Source organism: Astyanax mexicanus, chromosome 20 (genome assembly GCF_023375975.1).
Source record: "Astyanax mexicanus isolate ESR-SI-001 chromosome 20, AstMex3_surface, whole genome shotgun sequence".
Classification (NCBI taxonomy): Eukaryota; Metazoa; Chordata; class Actinopteri; order Characiformes; family Acestrorhamphidae; genus Astyanax; species Astyanax mexicanus.
This window is the reverse complement of record NC_064427.1, coordinates 13214589-13237095: the sequence shown is the minus strand read 5'-3', so window position 1 is coordinate 13237095 and position 22507 is coordinate 13214589. Positions and strand designations below refer to the sequence as shown.

General features: G+C 37.4%; 1 long non-coding RNA gene across 4 annotated transcripts in view; it reads right to left on the bottom strand.

Annotated features, from left to right (window-relative positions):
* Window positions 1-20980, bottom strand: part of LOC111190348 (uncharacterized) — a 68696-nt gene extending 47716 nt beyond the window's left edge. For 2 of the 4 annotated variants that reach the window (XR_007427564.1, XR_007427566.1), the window contains exons 1-3: window positions 20664-20980; window positions 20382-20447; window positions 15767-15852 (exon numbers count right to left, since the gene is read on the bottom strand). This is a non-coding gene — a long non-coding RNA (uncharacterized LOC111190348). Of the gene's footprint in view, window positions 1-11935; window positions 12187-15766; window positions 15853-20381; window positions 20448-20663 lie in introns of those variants that run through there. The other 2 variants (XR_007427563.1, XR_007427565.1) reach the window with 2 other exon arrangements.
* Window positions 20981-22507: the final 1527 nt, after the last annotated feature.

Below are 22507 nucleotides of genomic sequence, written 5' to 3'. Positions count from 1 at the left end.
AAATTAAGAGTAATGCTATTATTTAAACCCAATTAAATCATTTAAAAGATAATACAACATGGACAAAATCACTGATTACCAAATAAAGCTAGTTAAACCTTGTTGATTCAGACTTGACTGTGTAGAAAAAAATTATCAGGACTCATTTACCAGAAGTGGCATTTTATTTAGTAAATATTCTGTAAAACATCTTTTTTTATTTATTCATGTATATTTTAATTAGTTCTTCTTAGTGAGAAATTCTCTTCTCTCTGCAGGAATGTTTAGATAAGGCCGCTGGCCCGGAATTTAGGACTGGTGTGAGTAAGATCAGTTTACACCACAGAATTTCAGCTTACAAGCTGACCATGGATTCCCAAGCCTAGAACATTTCTTTTAACTTCATACTTCATGAATCTTATTTCTTAGTCCTTTGCAGAAATAACTAAACATAAACCTTTAAATTGGCATAACATTTTTGTGTAGGGATGACCATGTTTTCATGTGGACACCTGGGCGATGGATTATGGAGCGAGGTGTGTGTGCTCAGACAGTGAGACTGCACTGTGATTGTTGACGGGGGGGGGGGGGGGATGGGTGGTGGGTTAGGTGCTCTGACTGTGAGACTGTGAAATACGGACATTACCCGGGAAATACGGACGTTTGGTCATGTTATACATAAACAAATTTGAACTCTGTAATCCACTTGGAACATCCAGGAAAAAGCATACAGTTACTGCTGTTTAATGGGTTTCAGCAAATGTGTCACCATTGCTCCAATCTTCACTCACATCAATCTGCTTATCCATTCTCTGCAAGAAAGAAGATAAAAAACGATTTGGATATAGTACAGTGTCAGAGCCCCTACTGAAAGATCTTGTGACCTTAAAAGAGAAGGAATTTACATCTCTTATTAAAGCAGACAGGTCAAAGGTACTGTGTTTTGTGTTGTTGCAGACAACCATGGTGCTCATTTTATCAGAGGATTTGTTGAAAGCTTCTCTAGTTCACATTGCTGTCGGTTCACAGGTCATTGTTCAAGGTAAGTGAAGGTAAAACAGTTCTCATTTTCTCTGAGAACAAAAAAAGATCACATAGTTAATATCTAGACTGCACAGGAGTCTACTGGTGTAGAAAGTGTCCACTAAGAGAAAAGCTAAAACATTTTGATGTATTAACAGGCTACCCACCTGATTTGTTACATGACCTTTTCAAAGGTATTGTACCCTTAGAGTTAGCCTTGTGCCTTGATGCTTTAATTAGAGCAAGGTCTTTCACTCTTGAAGAACTGAACAAATGAATCAGATATTTCCCATATAGGTGGGCAGATAAAATGATGCCCATGAAAACTGGCAATTCTGCGCTTCCTTCCCCTCATTGTTTAAGCAAAAATATCAGATTGTGAGCGAATATGTCAGGTTCTTTTAAAACCTCAAAGAGAAAGGTGGACTGGACAGTAAAATTTCAGAGCATCGGCACAGATTCCTTGAAACCTTTCCCCTAAGGGGTCTTATTCTGAAGCATCATTTTGTAGAACTGTATCCACAGCTGATTAAGATTTGGTCCACTTCTGTCATTTTAGACAATGTGTTTTTGAAGCAACACACAGCTTTTTTGTGTTGTAAGACATACCGCCAACTTTCAAAACATTCTGCTGTCTCTCTTAGGGAAACATCAGTTAATGGTTGCATTTCATTGGCATAAAAGTAATGCTGAGCCTTTGCAGGTAACCAAGCAGGTAAGGTAAGTTCTGAAGGAAGAAGTCAAGAAAGCATGGGAAAGAAGATTTCCTGGTGAGTCAGATGTTCAGATGGCTGACACAGTGTGGCTATGGCACTACTTACTTAAAAATATTTTAATATCCCAATAACGGTTCTCTAACTGTACTGTACTCACAATCAATATCACAATAACTCAGCTGATTATTACGCTGCCGTCTCTTGTTCTCTAACTGTACTGTATCCAAACTCAATATTCCAATAACTCACCTGATTATTACAGCGCCCTCTACTGTCTTCTAATCTTACTGTACCGACACTCAATATAACAATAACTCACATGATTATCACAGCGCCCTCTAGTGTCCTCTAAATGTACTGTACCCACACTCAATATCTCAATAACTCACCTGATTATTACAGCCCCCTTTACGGTTCTCTAACTGTACTGTACCCACACTCAACATCCCAATAAGGCACCTGATTATTACAGCACCGTCTACTTTCCTCTAACTGTACTGTACACACACTCAGTACCCCAATAACTCACCTGATTATTACAGCACCCTCTACTGTTCTCTATCTGTACTGTACCCAAACTTAATATCACAACAACTCACCTGATTAATACAGCGCCATCTACTGTTCTCTACCTGTACTGTACCCACACTCAACATCCCAATAACGCAACTGATTATTACAGCACCGTCTACTGTCCTCTAACTTTGCTGTACACACACTCAGTACCCCAATAACTCACCTGATTATTACAGCCCCCTTTACTTTTCCCTAACTGTACTGTACCCAAACTTAATATGACAATATATCATCTGATTATTACAGCGCCCTCTACTGTCTTCTAACCTTACTGTACCCACACTCAATATCCCGATAACTCAGCTGATTATTACAGCACCATCTACTATTCTCTAACTGTACTGTATCCACACTCAATATTCCAATAACTCACCTGATTATTACAGCGCCCTCTACTGTTCTCTAACTGGACTGTACCCACACTCAATATCCCAATAATTCTGCTGATTATTACAGTGCCCTCTACTGTCCTCTAAGTGTACTGTACCCTCACTCAATATCCCAATAACTCACCTGATTATTATGGTACTCACACTTAATATCCAAATAACTCACCTGATTATTACAGCCCCCTTTACTGTTCTCTATCTGTACTGTACCCAAACTGAATATCACAATAAATCACCTGATTATTACAGCGCTGTCTACTGTTCTCTGTCTGTAGTGTACCCACACTCAATATCCCAATAACTCAGCTGATTATCACAGCATTCTTTTGTGTCCTCTAACTGTATTGTACCCAAACTCAATATCTCAATAATGCAACTGATTTTTACAGCACCCTCTACTGTCCTCTACCTGTACTGTACCCACACTCAAATATCTCAATAACTCAGCTGATTATTACAGCGCCCTCTACTGTTCTGTAACTGCCCTGTACCCACACTTAATATCCCAATAACTCAGCTGGTTATTACAGTGCCGTCTACTGTCCTCTAACTGTACCGTACCCAAACTTAATATCACAATAAATCACTTGATTAATACAGTGCCCTCTACTGTCCACTAACTGTACTGTACCCACACTCAATATCCAAATAACTCACCTGATTATTACAGTGCCCTCTACTGTCTTCTAACCTTACTGTACCGACACTCAATATCACAATAACCCAGCTGATTATTACAGCGCCCACTAGTGTCCTATAACTGTACTGTACCGACACTCAATATTCCAATAACTCACCTGATTATTGCAGCGCCCTCTACTGTTCTCTAACTGTACTGTACCCACACTCAATATCCCAATACTTCTGCTGATTATTACAGTGCCCTCTACTGTTCTCTAACTGTACTGTAACCTCACTCAATATCCCAATAACTCAGCTAATCATTACAGCGCGATATACTGTTCTGTAACTGTAATGTACCCACTCTCAATATCCCAATAATTTAGCTCGGAGGTCACTAATAGGCGGATCGCGGTCCGGGTCCGGACCCAAACGTTGTCCAACGCAGACCCAAACTGATAAACTGCTGAGAAGTATTTCATTATATCCATGCTTTGTGGCGCAGTAAACTCACAGACCAGTCAGGTGTGGGGTAAGATCACCAAACGCTCTCATGGGATCGAACCTTGTTGTCAGGGTCGCAGTCCCGCTGCTCCGGCTGTTGAATTGGGAAGCGGCCGTGAAAAAACGCCCTTGTAAGGAGATAGGAAGCCCCAAAAAGAGCGGAAAAACGAGAACGGGCGGAAACTAAAGTTACGCCGAGCGCGACAGAGAGACAGATGAGGAATGTACACAAAATCTGGCCAGAGAGGCATTTTATTATTATTATACATATTTTTTTCATCATAGTCCAATCAACCTTACGGGACAAAGCACTGAATCATAACACAAGTTAAATATCGGTCCGGACCTTGGCCAGTGGAAATTTTTTTCTAACTGGACCATCCTGAATTCTAATTAAATACCCTTATTTATCTAATCATTACTGCTCCCTTTACTGTTCTCTAAGTGTACTGTACCCACACTTAATATCCCAATAACTCACCTGATTATTACGGTACTCACACTTAATATCCCAATAACTCACCTGATTATTACAGCCCCCTTTACTGTTCTCTATCTGTACTGTACCCAAACTGAATATCCCAATAAATAACCTGATTATTACAGCACCGTCTGCTGTTCTCTGTCTGTACTGTGCCCATACTCAAAATCCCAGTAACTCAGCTGATTATTACAGCACCCTCAAGTGTACTCTAACTATACTGTACCCACACTCAATATCCCAATAACTCTGCTGATTATTACAGCGCCATCTACTGTCCTATAACTGTACTGTACCCACACTCAATATCCCAATACCTCCATAGATTATAACATCGCCCTCTAATGTTCTATGACTGTACTGTACCCACACTAAATATTTCCATAACACAGCTGATTATTACAGCACCCTCTACTGTTCTCTAACTATACTGTACCCAAACTGAATATCCCAATAACTAACCTGATTGTTACAGCGCCGTCGGCTGTTCTCTGTCTGTACTATACCCATACTTACTATCCCAGTAATCCTGAAGTGTACTCTAACTATACTGTACCCACACTCAATATCACAATAAATCAACAGATTATTACAGCGCCATCTACTGTTCTCTATTTGTACTGGACCCACACTTAATATCCCAATAACTCCGTAGATTATTACAGCACCCTCTACTGTTCTCTAACTATACTGTACCCACACTGAATATCCCAATAACTCAGGTGATTATTACAGCGCCATCTACTGTTCTCTAACTATACTGTACCCACACTTTACTATCACAATAACTCACCTGATTATTACAGTACTCACACTTAATATCCCAATAAGTCACCTGATTATTACAGCCCCCTTTACTGTTCTCTATCTGTACTGTACCCAAACTGAATATCCCAATAACTAATCTGATTATTACAGCACCGTCTGCTGTTCTCTGTCTGTACTGTACCCATACTCAATATCCCAGTAACTCAGCTGATTATTACAGCGCCCTCAAGTGTACTCTAACTATACTGTACCCACACTCAATATCACAATAAATCAACAGCTTATTACAGCGCCATCTACTGTTCTTTAACTGTACTGTACCCACACTCTATATCTCAATAACGCAGATGATTATTACTGCGCCATCTACTGTTCTCTAACTGTACTGTACCCACACTCAATATCCCAATAACTCACATGATTATTACGGTACTGACACTTAATATCCCAAATAAGTCACCTGATTATTACAGCCCCCTTTACTGTTCTCTATCTGTACTGTACCCAAACTGAATATCCCAATAACTAATCTGATTATTACAGCGCCGTCTGCTGTTCTCTGTCTGTACTGTACCCATACTCAATATCCCAGTAACTCAGCTGATTATTACAATGCCCTCAAGTGTACTCTAACTATACTGTACCTCCACTCAATATCCCAAGAACTCAGATGATTATTACAGCGCCATCTACTGTTCTCTAACTGTACTGTACCCACACTCAATATCCCAATATCTTAGCTGGTTATTACAGTGCCGTCTACTGTCCTCTAACTGTACTGTACCCACACTCAGTATCCCAATAACTCCACAGATTATAGCATCGCCCTCTACTGTTCTCTGACTGTACTGTTCCCACACGCAATATCCCAATAACGCAGATGATTATTACAGCGCCATCTACTGTTCTCTAACTGTACTGTACCCACGCTCAATATCCCCATAACTCAGCTGATTATTACAGCACCCTCTAGTGTCCTCTAACTGTATTGTACCCACACTGAATATTTATCAATAACGTAGCTGATTATTACAGCCCCCTTTACTGTTCTCTATCTGTACTGTACCCACACTCTATGTCCCAATAACTCAGCTGATTATTACAGCGCCATCTACTGTTCTTTAACTGTACTGTACCCACACTCAATATCACAATAACTCACATGATTATTACAGCCCCTTTACTGTTCTCTAACTGTACTGTACCCAAACTCAATATCCCAATAACTCACATGATTATTACAGCCCCCTTTACTGTTCTCTACCTGTACTGTACCCACACTAAATATCTCAATAACGCAGCAGATTATTACAGCACCCTCTAGTGTCCTCTAACTGAATTGTACCCACACTCAATATCCCAATAACTCAATTTATTTTCACAGCGCCCTCTACTGTCCTCTAACTGTACTGTACCCACACTCAATATCCCAATAATTCCACAGATTATTCCAGCGCCCTCTACAGTCCTCTAACTTTACTGTAACCACACTGAATATCTCAATAACACAGCTGATTGTTACAGCACACTCTACTGTTCTCTAACTATACTGTACCCACACAGAATATCCCAATTACTCAGCTGATTATTACAGCACCATCTACTGTTCTTTAAGTGTGCTGTACACACAGTCAAAATCCCAATAACTCAGCTGATTATTACAGCGCCGTCTACTGTCTTCTAACTGTACTGTACACACACTTTATATTCCAATAACTCACCTGATTATTACAGCCCCCTTTACTGTTCTCTAACCGTACCATACCGAAACTTAATATCACAATAAATCCTCTGATTAATACAGCGCCCTCTACTGTCCACTAACCTTACTGTACCGACACTCAATGTCACAATAACTCAGCTGATTACTATAGCGTCCTCTACTTTCCTCTAACTGTACTGTACCAATACTCATTATCACAATAACTCAGCTGATTATTACAGCGCCCTCTACTGTCCTCTAACTGTACTGTACCCACACTCAATATCCCAATAACTCACATGATTATTACAGCCCCCATTACTGTTCTCTAACTGTACTGTACCCACACTCAATATCCCAAAAACTCAACAGATTATTACAGCACCCTCTACTTTTCTCTGACTCTACTGTACCCACACTCAATATACCAATAACTCAGCTGATCTTTACAGCTCCCTTTATTGTTCTCTAACTGTATTGTACACACACTTAATATCCCAATACCTCAGCTAATCATTACAGCGCGATATACTCTTCTGTAACTGTAATGTACCCACGCTCAATATCCTAATAATTTAGCTTATCTTGCTGCTCCCTTTACTGTTCTCTAAGTGTACTGTACGCAAACTGAATATCACAATAACTCACCTGATTATTACAGCCCCCTTTACTGTTCTCTATCTGTACTGTACACAAACTGAATATCACAATAACTCACCTAATTATTACAGCGCCGTCTGCTGTTCTCTGTCTGTACTGTACCAACACTTAATATACGAATAACTCAGCTGATTATTACGCACCCTCTAGTGTCCTCAACCTGTATTGTACCTACACTCAATATCCCAATAACTCAAATTATTATTACAGCGCCCTCTACTGTTCTCTTACTTTACTGTACCCACACTCAATATCCCAATAACTCCACAGATTATTACAGCGCCCTCTACTGTTGTCTAACTTTACTGTAACCACACTGAATATCTCAATTACACAGCTGATTATTACAGCGCCCTCTACTGTTCTCTAACTGTACTGTTCCCACACTCTATATTCCAATAACCCAGATGATTATTACAGCGCTGTGTGCTGTTCTCTGTCTGTACTGTACCCACACTCAATATCCCAATAACTCAGCTGATTATTACAACATCGTCAACTGTTCTCTACCTGTACTGTACCCACACTGAATATCTCAATAATTCAGCTGATTATTACAGCACCCTCTAGTGTCCGTTTTACTGTATTGTACCCACACTCAATATCCCAATAACTCTAAAGATTATTACAGCGCCTTCTACTGTTCTCTAAATTTACTGTACCCACACTGAATATCTTAATAACATAGCTGATTATTACAGCTCCCTCTACTGTTTTCTAACTATAGTGGACCCACAGTCATTATCCCAATAACTCAGTTGATTATTACAGCGCCATCTACTGTTCTCTAACTGTACTGTACCCATGCTCAATATCCCATTAAGTCACCTGATTATTACAGCACACTCTACTTTCAATTAATGGTACTGTAACCACATTCAATATTTAAAAAACTCTAATTCCACAGATTATGATTATTACAACGCCCTCTAGTGTCCTCTACATGTACTGTACCCACACTCAATATCACAATAAATCAGCTGATTGTTGTAGCGACATCTACTGTACACTAAGTGTACTGTACCCACACTCAATATCCCAATAACTCACCTGATTGTTACAGCCCCACAGTGAAGCTTGTGATAACACCACACAGGAACTGCCCAGCCACTTTGATGATCAGTATTTTTGTGAATTAGTAAAAGAGATACAAACAAAAGCATGTTCACAGGTTCTGTAAATGACTTGTACGATGTTGGGTGAACTCTGAGACATATTTCTTTAGAAACTCAAATGAACTCTGAAATGCTCAAATGAAATGCTGATTCTTTGTTTAATATGAATATAACATCCGTGCAAAATAGCACAAGTGAGACCAAGCCAAAGAACCTAGCACACCGACTCTTGAAATTAGAAAGTTTATTTAATGTACCCCATAACTCATCGATAGAGTGGTAGAACAACTAAATTTAATCTCTCGCTCAGCTTTAGGATCTGTTATGAGAGGTTTTTACACTCATGTTTAAACAAACACGGTTGTCAGGTAGATGGTCGAACAATTTTAGAAGTTCAGAATTTCTGAAGTCCTTACGTGAGGTTTTAAACAAGAAAAATTTTGTGTTGTTGCAGACAACCTTGGAGCTCATTCTATTGAAGGATTCATTGAAAGCTTCTGTTTTGGAAAAGGTAAATGAAGGTCAAAGTTGAGCAAGTTCTCTGAGAACAAAAAAGGAGACAACTTAGTTCATATCTAGACTGCTCAAGAGTCTACTGATGTGTCTAATTCTATTGGAGTAAAGCAACATTGTCCACTAACAGAAAAGCTAAAACATTTTGATGTGTTAATAGGCTTACCTTACAGTTGCATGACAGTTGCAACATCAAGGAGACAGTTGTAAGTGTGCTGACCCTTCTTTGCAGGTAACCAACAACAGTCAACAGTGGAGTGTTCTGATGGAAGATGTCTGCTGGGTGAACAAGAAACATGCAGTAAATTCATAAATTCAAACACAAATCTTTCTCTGGTTTTACTCTTTCTGAGGACATTTCTGTAAAATATTTATTTGTACGAGTGGTACATTTTTATGTACTCTCAATCTGATATGTCTATGTTAGTTTATGTTAGTTTGATGCTACAATCTCTCAAACTGCTTCGGCTCATACTTCAAGAACATGACATTCATAGACTAGAGTTAATGGAATCCTTGATACTGTGGACAGACTTAATTCTCTTGTGCAAGAGACATTTCAAATTGAGGTTCATTTCTTTTTCAAGATTCTGATTTTGGAGAGTATTTTAATCTGAATTCAATAAGTGATGTTAAGGGAAACAAGACAAACACAAGGTCGTCCATGGTTTTAAATGGTCTTAAAAACTCAAGTTTTCAGTTCAAAACAACACTTTAAGCATTTTATTGCTCTAATAAGCGAAAGAAGAGCTATGCGCAAAACGCTTTTCTCTACCCTGAATCCTTTAAAAAAAGACTTTACTACATTCAACACACAAATAAACGGAAACAGTTAAGAAATTTCACGATATTAGTACATTTTTACACAATTTTGTTCTTAAAAACTCATTTTTGAGCGAAAAAGACTTTACTACATTCAACACACAAATAAACGGAAACATGTTTATTACACGATGTTAGTGCATTTTACACATGTTTAATTTTGTTTTAGTTCTTAAAAACGTCATTTCATTTCAAAACAACACTTGAAGCAGTTTATTGCTCTAAAGAGTGAGAGAGGAGCTCAAAACCGTTGTCCAAAAAGCTCCACTCAGCTTAACTTGTCTAAAGACAGGCCTTAATACACTCAACACACAAATGAATCTATAAACTTAAGATATGCTTAATACACGAAGTTAGTACATTTTACACCGATAACATGTGTTTTATTTCTTAAGAACTCATTTTTGAGCGAAAGACAAGTTTCAGTTCAAAACAACACTTGAAGCAGTTTATTGCTCTAAGTAGTGAGAGAGGAGCTCAAAACTATACGCAAAACGTTTTTCTCAGCCATGAATCCTTCCAAAACAGACTTTACTACATTCAACACACAAATAAACAGAAACAGTTAAGAAATGTTTATTTCATGATGTTAGTACCTTTTACACAGTTCTAATGTGTTTTCGTTCTTAAAAACTCATTTTTGAGCGAAAGAGAAGTTTCAGTTCAAAACAAACTTCGAAGCAGTTTGTTGCTCTAAGGAGCGAGAGAGGAGCTCAAAACTGTGTCCAAAACGCTCCTCTCAGCTTAACTCATCCAAAGACAGGCTTTACTACACTCAACACACAAATTAATCTATAAACTTAAGATATGCTTAATACACGAAGTTAGTACATTTTACACCGATAATATGTGTTTTATTTCTTAAAAACTCATTTTTGAGCGAAAGACAAGTTTCGGTCCAAACCAACATTTGAAGCAGTTTATTGTTCTATGTAGTGAGAGAGGAGCTCAAAACTATACGCAAAACGCTTTTCTCAGCCCTGAATCCTTCAAAAGCAGACTTTACTACATTCTACACAGAAAGAAACAGAAACAGTTAAGAAATGTTTATTTCATGATGTTAGTACCTTTTATACAGTTCTAATGTGTTTTAGTTCTTAAAAACTCATTTTTGAGCGAAAGAGAAGTTTCATTTCAAAACAACACTTGAAGCAGTTTATTGCTCTAAAGAGTGAGAGAGGAGCTCAAAACTGTGTCCAAAACGCTCCTCTCAGCTTAACTCGTCTAAAGACAGGCTTTACTACACTCAACACACAAATGAATCTATAAACTTAAGAAATGCTTAATACACGAAGTTAGTACATTTTACACCGATAATATGTGTTTTATTTCACTTTTGAGCGAAAGACAAGTTTCAGTCCAAACCAACATTTGAAGCAGTTTATTGTTCTATGTAGTGAGAGAGGAGCTCAAAAGTGTGTCCAAAACGCTTTTCTCAGCCCTGAATCCTTCAAAAGCAGACTTTACTACATTCAACACACAAATAAACAGAAACAGTTAACAAATGTTTATTTCATGATGTTAGTATCTTTTACACAGTTCTAATGTGTTTTCGTTCTTAAAAACTAATTTTTGAGCGAAAGAGAAGTTTCAGTTCAAAACAACCTTCGAAGCAGTTTATTGCTCTAAGGAGCGAGAGAGGAGCTCAAAAGTGTGTCCAAAACGCTGTTCTCAGCCCTGAATCCTTCAAGGACAGGCTTTACCTCAACACACAAATGAATCTAGATTAAGAAATGCTTAATATACGAAGTTAGTACATTTTACACCGATAATATGTGCTAATAGGTGATAAATACTCATTTTTGGGCGAAAGAAAACTTTTCAGTTCAAAGCAACACTTGAAGCAGTTTATTGCTCTAAGTAGTGAGAGAGGAGCTCAAAACTATACGCAAAACGCTTTTCTCAGCCCTGAATCCTTCAAAAACAGACTTTACTACATTCAACACACAAATGAACCCAAAAAGAAATGATTGTGTTAATGATGATGTTAAAGTCAATTTTACACAGTTAAACGCATGTTTACGCATGTTTTAAGTCAAATCAAATCAATATTATTTATAAAGGTAATATATCCATGTGTATAGCAACTTGAGTAATTAAAGCATTTAGAGTTCATGTAAACTTCGATGCAATCAGTAGTGGAGAGTGAACCGCTAGTCCAATGCAGGAGATTGAACTGCATGATGGGCAGCTGAACTGTGGTGGGTGATGGGGAAGGCTGACTTCCAGAAACTTCCATCAGGCCGACAAGGGACATGAGATCCTGAAGGTCCAACATCCATTGGTATTGGGTCAGACAAGTGGGCAGTTAGTAACTCTGCGAAGGCAGAGAGATGGGAATTAGTTTTTATTTATTAAAAACGGAGAATAAAAAACATTATCAGAGTGTGGCTAATGCTTTGGCACATCTGAGTAAAACAGCCTAAGAAAAGGAAGAGAGGTAACAAAAACACAGAGGCACCACAATTCCATATGCCCATGAAGCCATGGATCTGCAGCCTTATCTAAAGGGAAAAACATGAATTAACAAAAGCTAGACCAAACAAGTAAGTTTTTAGTCTAGTCCAATAAGTAAGTTTTTAGTCTAGACTTAACACCTTCGGGACGGTTATTCCAGAGTTTGGGGTGCTTTATAAGATCTTCCTCCTGCAGAGCTCCTCTGAATTCTGGGAACTACTAAGAAAGAGGTGATTAAAAAAAAAACAGTTTACATACAATACAGTATATACACAAGGTGAAATATTATCTTTGAGAATTACATATATAATACAGTATACCTGCCCCAGTCCCTTTTAGCTAATGAACTGTGCACATACTGTGTCAAAGAAATGTTTCCAGGTTTTAGAAGTCTTTCTACTGCCATCCAGTCTTGCTAGCATGCACTCATATGCTGCTGTTTTATTCATTAATGTCATCCATTCTTTTGACGTAGGCATATTCGTACTCTTTCAATGTTTTAAGATAATTCTAGCAGCTTTGACAATGCCTACCATGATAACAGAAAAAGATTACACGACACATTTGGTAATTCAGTCCTATCTCCCAGCAGACAAAGTCTAGGTGATTTCTAGATTTCCAAAATATCAGTCCCAAATTTGGCACAAAGGGCAATTCCAGAGTGCGTGTAGATACGTACCCTTTGTACAACCTTTCCAACATTTGTCAGTTTTACTTATACCCATTTTACACTTCAGGGGGGTATAGTAATACCTATGTACTGTGTAACACCTTGTACTGGGTAAATTTCCCTTTTACTTCCCTTATATGACGTCCTACCTTTGACAGAATCCTTTCCCAGCTCTCTTCCTCAATATGAAAATTAAGGTCTTTCTGCCACACAAACCTAAGGCTGTTACAAGGGTTCTTAAATGTCCCATTGAAGATCTTGTAAAATACTGCTGCCTTATGGCATTCAGGTGATAATTCGAAATATTTACATAATTCATTATGCACATTGCTCATGTCACCATTCTTCTTTACAGATGCTCTTATCTGGAGATATTTACAAAAATGTCCCTTGTTCTTTAAGTTGTATTTATTGAGAATCTATTCAAAGGACATAAACACTCCCTCACAAAATAGGTCCCCAACAGAATGAATCCAACATTCAAGCCATTCCTTTTAGTAAACTGATTTCTTACCAATAACTATTTTAGGATTGTGCCAAAGTGAAGATACTATTGTTGGTATTGTTGATACTGTAAGACTCCCATCATTTTGTGAACCTGATCCCAAACTTCCCTTGTGTGAGACACTATAGGGTTAATGTTTGTCCTGCTTCTCAAGTTTTTGCATGAGGATGTCACTAGGATAAAATGGAAAGGCCAAATCTCTCTCTATTGCTACCCAATCCAGTCCTGTTTCATCTTTGCACCAGTGTTTGGCAAGTTTAGCAATTTTGAAAGAAATATTGTACAGTCTGATATCTGGAAGACCTAACCCTCCATTTTCACTCCGGGAGTACATTTTATTTAAGTTAATTTGTGGTCTTTTTTTCTCCCACAAAAAACTCCTATTACTCTCATTGTACTGTTTATATATTTCAGATGGGATGGACAAAGGTTTTTGATATATAAGCATTGATATATAATTAAATTGAGGAGCTATTACCATCTTTATTGTGTTAACCTTTCCCCACAGAGACAGCTTAAGTTTTCCCCACTTGTACATGTTAGTTTTAATGTTTTTCAATAAGGGCTCAAAATTAAGTTTTGAGATCTCCTTTAGGTCTGTACATAGCTTTATACCTAAATATTTAATTCCTGTCGAAATCCACTTAAAATGATATTGTGCCACATCACCTTGTGTACAACCTTCCGAGATTGGAATTGCCTCAGATTTACGCCAATTAATCTTGTACCCTGACAGTTCTGAATATGCCTCTATGACATTCATCAATGTTGGGATTGATGTGCTACTAAGTACTAAGTAGTGCTACTAAGTAGTGATAAAATATCATCTGCATACAGCATCAACTTGTGTTCGCTACCACCTCCCCAGATTTCTGTTATGTTATGGTTGCTTCTAATAGCTGTGTGGTGGGAAAAAAAAAAATCTTGAGTCTGGATCAAGTGAGTAGCAATTATTTAATTGGAGAAAAGACAGAATACATTTCAAAGCATGCGTTCAAGTCTCTCCCTCCGTACAGCCAACATCTCAGGGTATTTATACCTTTTTAGTTCCCCTCAGGCCATTGCCTTATATGGTAAAAAACATTGCCTTATATGGTAAAAAGTCCACGTATCTCGGTATATTACCTGGCCAGTCTTGACCAGTCGGTCCGGTGCATTCCTACAGCCTGGGGCGAGGGTGAAGCTTACACTTTAGTGACACGTAGCTTCCAGAACCTTCCAGTACACTGGTCAGTAACTTGTGCCACGTATGTTTTATGGTTGATGCCTGAGGGATGTGATCGTGTGTTCACCTGTCCTGCACGCCCATGTGAGCCACGAATGCACATTCTAATCTCTGCAGCTAGTCAGTATCTTCAGTCAAAATTACGTACATATTTTAGTAATATTTTACCCTCCTTTTTGATTATGAATCACCTTAAATAAATACATTTTCATCACAGCTGTGGCAAGAGGTTCAAGGGCAGTAGTGAAAAGCAACGGTGAAAGTGAACACCCTTGCCTCGTTCCCCGTGTCAGTGAAAAGAAAGGGAATATAAAGCCATTAGTTATCACAGCCGCTTTAGGTTCAGTATACAAGATCCTTATCCACAAGGAAGTCCCACTCTATGCGGTCAAATTCTTTTTCGGCATCAAGTGATACGGCTGTGAGTGGGACATCCAATCTACGGAGCCAAATCAAGTGAATCAGCCTTCTCATGTTATATTTTGATGCTCTGCCTTTAACAAACCCTACTTCATCTGGATGTATAATACTTGGCAACACCTTATCTAGACTTTAGTCATAATTTTACAATCTACGTTGATCAAACTAACTGGGCGAAAGTTTGAGGAGTCTGTTATGTCCCTATCTTTTTTAGGTATAAGGGTTATCAATGCCTCATTAAATGTACTTGGTAGTGATCCACTCTGTAATGCTTCCTGGTAAACCTCTGTCAAAACTGGGGCTAGAATATCAATGTATGGTTTATAATATTCCATTATAAACCATCCACCCCTAGTGATTTACCAACTTTCATAGAGAGAATAGCTGCCCGAATTTCCTCTTCAAGTTAATGGTGACTCTAGAACCTCAATTTGTTCTACTGTCAGTTAAGGTAGAGCCCCCAAACATACACAGAGTCCCATAAAGGGCAATTTTTAACAGCAAAGCACAGGCCAAAGCATCACAAAGCATCAAGACCATGATTAAAGAATTTGTGGGATGTTACATAACTTTTTTTTTTGTTGAGAAACAAATAATACATACTCTGGTATGTTACATACCTTTAAGTGCTGACACCATTTCCTCAATGAGCACAGATCTCTTTTTCGGAGGCTGCACAAAGCTCACTTTCAGCATCTATCAGACTCTTTAACACAACAAAAATTCAAATGTTACAATAAATGTAGTAATAAACTATGTTCTAACATAATTGTCTTTGCAAGAGTGTGAGCAATCTACCACACCAAATTAAAAAGGTATACAGAAATCATATTTTGCATTGTTTTTAGGATAAACAGGGTTAAAACAAACACAGCAAATTTGCCAGTGTTAAATATAAGTTGATTTACATGTTGATTTAACACTGGCAAATTTGCTGTGCACCCTTTACCCAATACAGAAGAAAATACTGAAAAATGTCAGGGCACAGCATTTTACACAAATAGCTCTTTTCCACCAACGTGGAACGGGCTTTGTTTGCGGTCATGCGCCAAATATTGAACCGTTCTGTGCATTCTCACCAACAAAAATAGGTTTGTAAACCATTGAGTTCTTTTGCTTAAATATGGCTACATGGGTAAATATATACGTACAGTATATTTAGAGAAAATATAAATCTATTCTAGAAGACTATGAAGTAAAACTCTGAACATGGAAAAAGTGTTTATGCAACTCTGTCTTTGCAACCGTTGAGCCTTAACAAGTATTCTGACTGAGATCTGTTCTCTTTTACCATAAACAAAACTATGGATTTTTGTAATTAGGACTAAATTTTTAGCTACTACTGCTAAAACTCACGATTTCCAGAGATTTTCATTTATGGGTGTGGATTCCAGGTCAACAACTTTTACATCTGAGTCTGTATCTGTCTCATACAGTGGAGGGGCTGTGTTAGGATCAGGGCAGATCTTCTTTAAGAGCCTCAACCATGTGCTTTTTTTTTGGCCTTTTTTGACAGTACCCAAGCACAAAAAAGAAATAAAAAACATAAATGTTAAACTTAAAGACACCCACAATCACAAGAAGATGCCATAAACCTAGAGTAATGCAGATGTTTGCAGTATCATTTGATAAATGCCAGGATTACACATTTTTGAAAGATGGTTAACACAGTATTATACTGTTTATTTATGATATATATTTCAATTGCATTTCCTATGAAATAGTTAAAAAGCTAAAGCTGAGTTAATGTAGGTAAAGTCTGCAAAACTAAGAATAATAAACCACATCACTTTGTTTAAATTGTCCAGGGCTGCATCAAAGGTGGGAGTATACAATATAATATAGCATGATATAATAACAAACATAATATTATAAATATAGCTGCAAGCAGCAATCCTAGGGGTCCAAGCACTTTTCAGATTTCTTTAGCAATTTAGATAAACCTTGAACCTACTTACAGTTCCACATTGAAAGAGTTGCCAGAGGTTGAGATCGGACCCACAATCTTACAGCTCATAGGCGAGTCTTTTACAGAGTTGCCACTCAGTAACCATGGCAAAAAAAAGACCTTTTTCAGGCAATTAATTGAGAGAGAGTACAAAGGAACCCAGCGCCCTCTTACAACCAAATTTAGATGCTGGCATGATTATTGCTTTTATCAAAAAATAAAAAAAATAAATAAATATGTTAAATATTTTGTGCCATTATGATGTTGTGGAAATATTTTTTACACAATACAGCCTGTTCTCTTTATTTAATAAATTGGTTAATAAATTGCTTTAATAAACTGCAGCCATAGTTTTTAAATAATTGAGTTGTTATTAATAAGTCCCTTTCCACATGGGCCAAAGATGCAGCAGGCAAAGATTAAAATTAATTGGAACCCTAGTTATTGAGAAACTATTTTTTTATTTTAATAATGCCACCTATAGCTTAATTGAAGTAAAACTTGGATGCCTTTCAAATAATTATTTTTGTTAAAAAAACTACTAAGTTACTCTGACACAATTAAGTAATCTTGATTTTTAGCCATTTATGTGAACTAAGCTACACCCCAGGCTGACTCATTTGCATATGGCAGCAATGTTAATAAATATGAAGATTTGTAAAATAAATATTGACCAGGGGACTCTGCTGGACATGTTGATAACTATATTGTTGGTATATATTAAAAAATCCACAAGCAGTAGAAAAATATGTTTTGTAGATTTTGCTAAATATGGCAGTGATGGGTGTGGGCGGAGCTAAAAACCAATGAGTCTTGATGCAGAAAACTTGTCAGAATAAGATTCAAAAATAATTTTTAGTCTGCATGTCACAGTTGCTGAAAAGTAAAACATTGCTCTAAAGCACCACCATCAGGCCAAATTAGGTCACAACTTTAGTAGTGGGTTCATTACAGTACCTTGATGCCAAATTTTAAGTTTGGATGAAGCACAGTTGCTGTGGTACAAACTGTTTTAGGTAATGCACAAGGTTGAGATTGAACCCACAACCTTTTGGTTCAACGGCAAGCACTTTAGAAAGACGCCGCTCAGCCAAGACAGCCACAGGGTGTGTTTTTTCAGGCAATTTACTGTTGACAGTAAAAAGGAACCCAGCACCTTTCTTGCAAGTATTTACAATCTTTGAATCATCACAAAGGGTCAAGCTAACATTTTTTTAACCAGTTTTACCTGTTTTAGGAACAAAATAATTATTTCGAATTGCATAGAAAATGATGAAGTTCACCAAACACACTGGACAAGATTCAAACTCAGGCTGTCAAGATGCAAGCCGAATAACCACCTCACTGCGCCACTCTATAAGCACAGGTCAGCTGGTGTCCAACATACTACTTTAAAGGTTTGGATTACAAAGGGTGAAGCACAAAACTTTAAGTGAATTCACATTTTTTAAATTATTATTAGAAACTATAAAGCATTATAACAGCTGCCTAAAGACAAGCATGGTCTTGCAAGACAGCCTTTGTACAAGGTTCCAATTGCATACGTGATTGCATTATTCTGTCGCTGTGGTCCAATTCGGTTTCGATCCCCGAACCTTCAGACCAGGAAGGCAGATGCTTTCACATTATGCCACAAGTGACCTGTAGAAACATGGAGAACCTCGACACCCATGTCACATTTGAGTAATAGGAACTCAAGTAACATTTTTCAAGTATTTACAATTTTATATTTAATGTCATGCTTATACTTGTTTACTAAACAAATCTTTATTAGTTTGTTTTATGGTGACCTTGTGAAAGTAAGGTTGAGTTTTGGTCACATTTTTACAATCTGTAATAAATATATATAACCAATTTTAAATGAAATGCAGCATGCTCAGATTGATTCATGTACTTCAGTCAACAGATAAAAACTGCATTTTCCTTTAATAATTATTTACTTGGGAATTCCATAGATTATTTTGAGACCTGTTTGAGGAAAATCTGAAGAAAACCCATGGACTAGTTTGACATGTGAAATTGTCTATAAACTTCTACAAAAATCACAATAACTGTGCACTTTTCTAACATATTTGTATTTGAAAAATTGTCAAGCTTAATATTCTCTAAAACAAGTTATAAAACATTTTTGCGCAAAGTGAAGGGAGAAAGGCTTATTCTCAGTATTTTGAAATTGCACCACCATGTGGCCAATTAACATCAATTAAAGAATGTCTTTATAAACATACATTTCAAATTTAATGACGATCAGTGAATGTTGAGCCTTCCAAATTCCACTTTGAAACTAATTTTCCAATGGTGGCCATATTTTTGCAAATATAGATATGACCTTAACAATTCACTTATAGAATGTGCCTCCAATGCAGCATGCAAAATGACAACTCATTTGGTCAAGTGGTCATTGAGAAACAGATTTTTGGGTTCTATAGCCCCACCTAGGCTTTACTTGATACGCCTCTTGGATGCCTTCCACAGAATCATGTCCCCAACAAAACTGCTAAATATCACTGAAAAACAAGTTAACAGTCCTGATATTCAGCCATTTATGTGAACTAAACACACTGGGACCACACATTTGCATATAGCAGCAATGTTGTTAATAAATATGAAAATATTTTTGATAATTCTTGATCAGGAGACTCTGGTGAACATCTATATTGTTTGTATATATTTAAAAATCCACAAGCAGTAGAGCAATTTATGTTTTATAGATTTTGCTAAATATGGCAGCAGTGGATGTGATGCAGAAAACTTGCCAGAATAAGATTCAAAAAGAAATTTGTCAAAGTTGCTGAGATATTCACCAAAACGTTGCTCTATAGCGCCACCATCAAGCCAACTGAGGTCCTTTCTTTTGCCTGAGTAGTGGGACAATTAGTTTCTCTGTGCCAAATTTGAAGTTTAGGTTACTTACTGTCAACTCTACAACTTACTGTTAAGCTCTACAACCTTTTTTAGGGAAGACTAATAATAATAAGAAGAAATATAGCGGCGATTTACAGGACAGGCAAAGAGGCCCCTTAAGGCCAGTTAGGCTTAAAACATATTGCTGGTTGACTGGCATCACCAAATTGGTTGGACAGCATCACCAAACTGGATGACCAGCATGACAAAGCTGGTTGGTCGGCATGCATATTATGCTAAATAGCAAAAAATCTGTGTGCTCAGACCCCTAAAAATCTGAGCAATTCCAATAGGGTTCCAGCACCTACAGTGCTTAGACCCCTAATAATGAATAAGGTCTGCCTATATTATGTCTGTGAATCATACAAGTGTGTAAGAAATACCTTTCTTGTTGGCAATTACGTCTGTAAGGCCTTCGGTTCAGGTCTTGAGTTCACAATTTCAAGCATCTGCAAAAATACAGTTCTAAATAAATACTGACACAAACTACTTTTAATAAAAAAAACAATTATATAATGTTCTTTTTAATAATTTAGTTCTAGTGAAAAACATAGCAGGCTTCTATTTTACATTTATAATGCTTTGAAATTGCAGTAGTTGTGAAATTTGATTCTGAATGTGATGTAAGAAATTGTGAAGTATAAATTATAAGGGTGCAAAAATACCTTTCTTGTAGGCTCCTCTGTATGTGAGGACATGCGTTCAGGTGCTGAAGCAGTCATCTGAAGAGGCAAAATCAATAGAGCACAAAAAAGTGATCTTACAACAAAACATAATTGGATACCTGATGTCTAAACAGTCCACACACTATAATGTAATAAACAGACACATTTAGACAGCTAACAAAACAGTATCAAAACTCAGCAAAACTGTGCATGTGTAAAGAACAATACCTTTTAACTAGTAATTACAAATAAAACTGAACATGAGACTAATCTTTCCTTTACTTTAGAGTGGGGTTCTGCTTTTATTCTTTATGTCCAAAAAGATCTGTTGACAGATATTACATTTTATTACAATGCATTATTACATATATTATTATTACAGTATTACAACGTTTTCATTAGTCTCTAACAATGTGAGACAGGTATATATATATATATATATCTTGTTTTGGAGTATACAATATATACACATACATTTTTTTTGTATCTATGCCATTTTTGTACATGAACAGTAATCATAAATTACATACAAAAATCATTCATTATACTACTTAAAACAAAAAGACACGAAGACAGACACCCCCCCCCCCCCCCCCCCCCGAGTGGCAAAAAAAATGATAACCAAATGATAACGAAACTTTAATTTTGTATTAATTAATTTTACGTTTTTTGTTTTTTTTTTATATAAAATTTAGAGTATTCCTGCCTATTTTTTTTTATTTGACAAAAATTGACAGTAACAATATCACAAGAAATTGCACAAAATCAAAAACATTTCATATCATATTACAATAATTATTAATATTGCCTCCGCCATGATCTGCTTTCTCTCACTCTCTGAACAAATCCCGTCCGATGGGCTGTCTCACAGACTCTTTGCAGAGAACAGGCCAATCAGAACCCTCTCTGTTTTCTCTCTCTCCTTCCCTCACGTGATTAGAGAAAAAAAAGTCTGTCGCCTGTGTGCGCGCTTGTGGCACTCGTTCTGAATTCCGGGAGATTATATGTGACTCGCGGGCATCTGGGAGCCACTGCCGAAATGTGGGAGACTCCCGCAGCTTCAGGGAGACTTGGTTTGTCTGCTAAGAATTAAATCTAATGAAGCTTTGCACTGCACTGTACAGTCTCTCCTAGCTTGCTATCCAGGTTATCTCACTTGCTAGTTAGCTAGTTAGTTAGTAAATTAACGTTCGCAGTGATTTGTTATCTAAGTAATGTTGGCAGTGGTTAGCTAGCTATCTAGTTAACTAACATTCACATTTGTAGCTTAAAGTTAAAACGATGGTCTTTTATTGGTATTTGCATTAAGATTACATGTTCTAAACTTCTTATTTACTAGTCCACCATCAGATGACGTTTACAAAAGCCGTTCACCAGCGCTTACCTAGCCACTGCGCCCTACTAATAAGAGTCCTGCTCATCCTGCGCAGCTCCCCAGCAGCCTTCAGCTGCTCCGCCCCACCCAGACCGAGGCTGCACTCTAATAGGCTGATTAAATTTTAAACTACGAGCGCGAAGGCTTCAACCAGAACGCGCTAAACCTGCAGCCTCTCCTGTCCTGTACAATCCACAGCCAGAGGCACAGCGATATGTTTTAATGATGCTGAAAAAAAGACAATAGAAGGCATACCTGCTGAATGATGATAACTGTGTCCCAAGGTCCAGTCAAATTATGCTGTGATAGTGTGGAGACCCTGACCTCCTCACATATGCAGGTACAAAAAGAAGTAATGTGAAATTCCAGCTCACTATGTACAGTAAATATAATTACTGATAATTATTTGTCCATATAATAAACATATTAATAAAGGTAAGAATTCCCCATCCATCCATCTCAAACATAT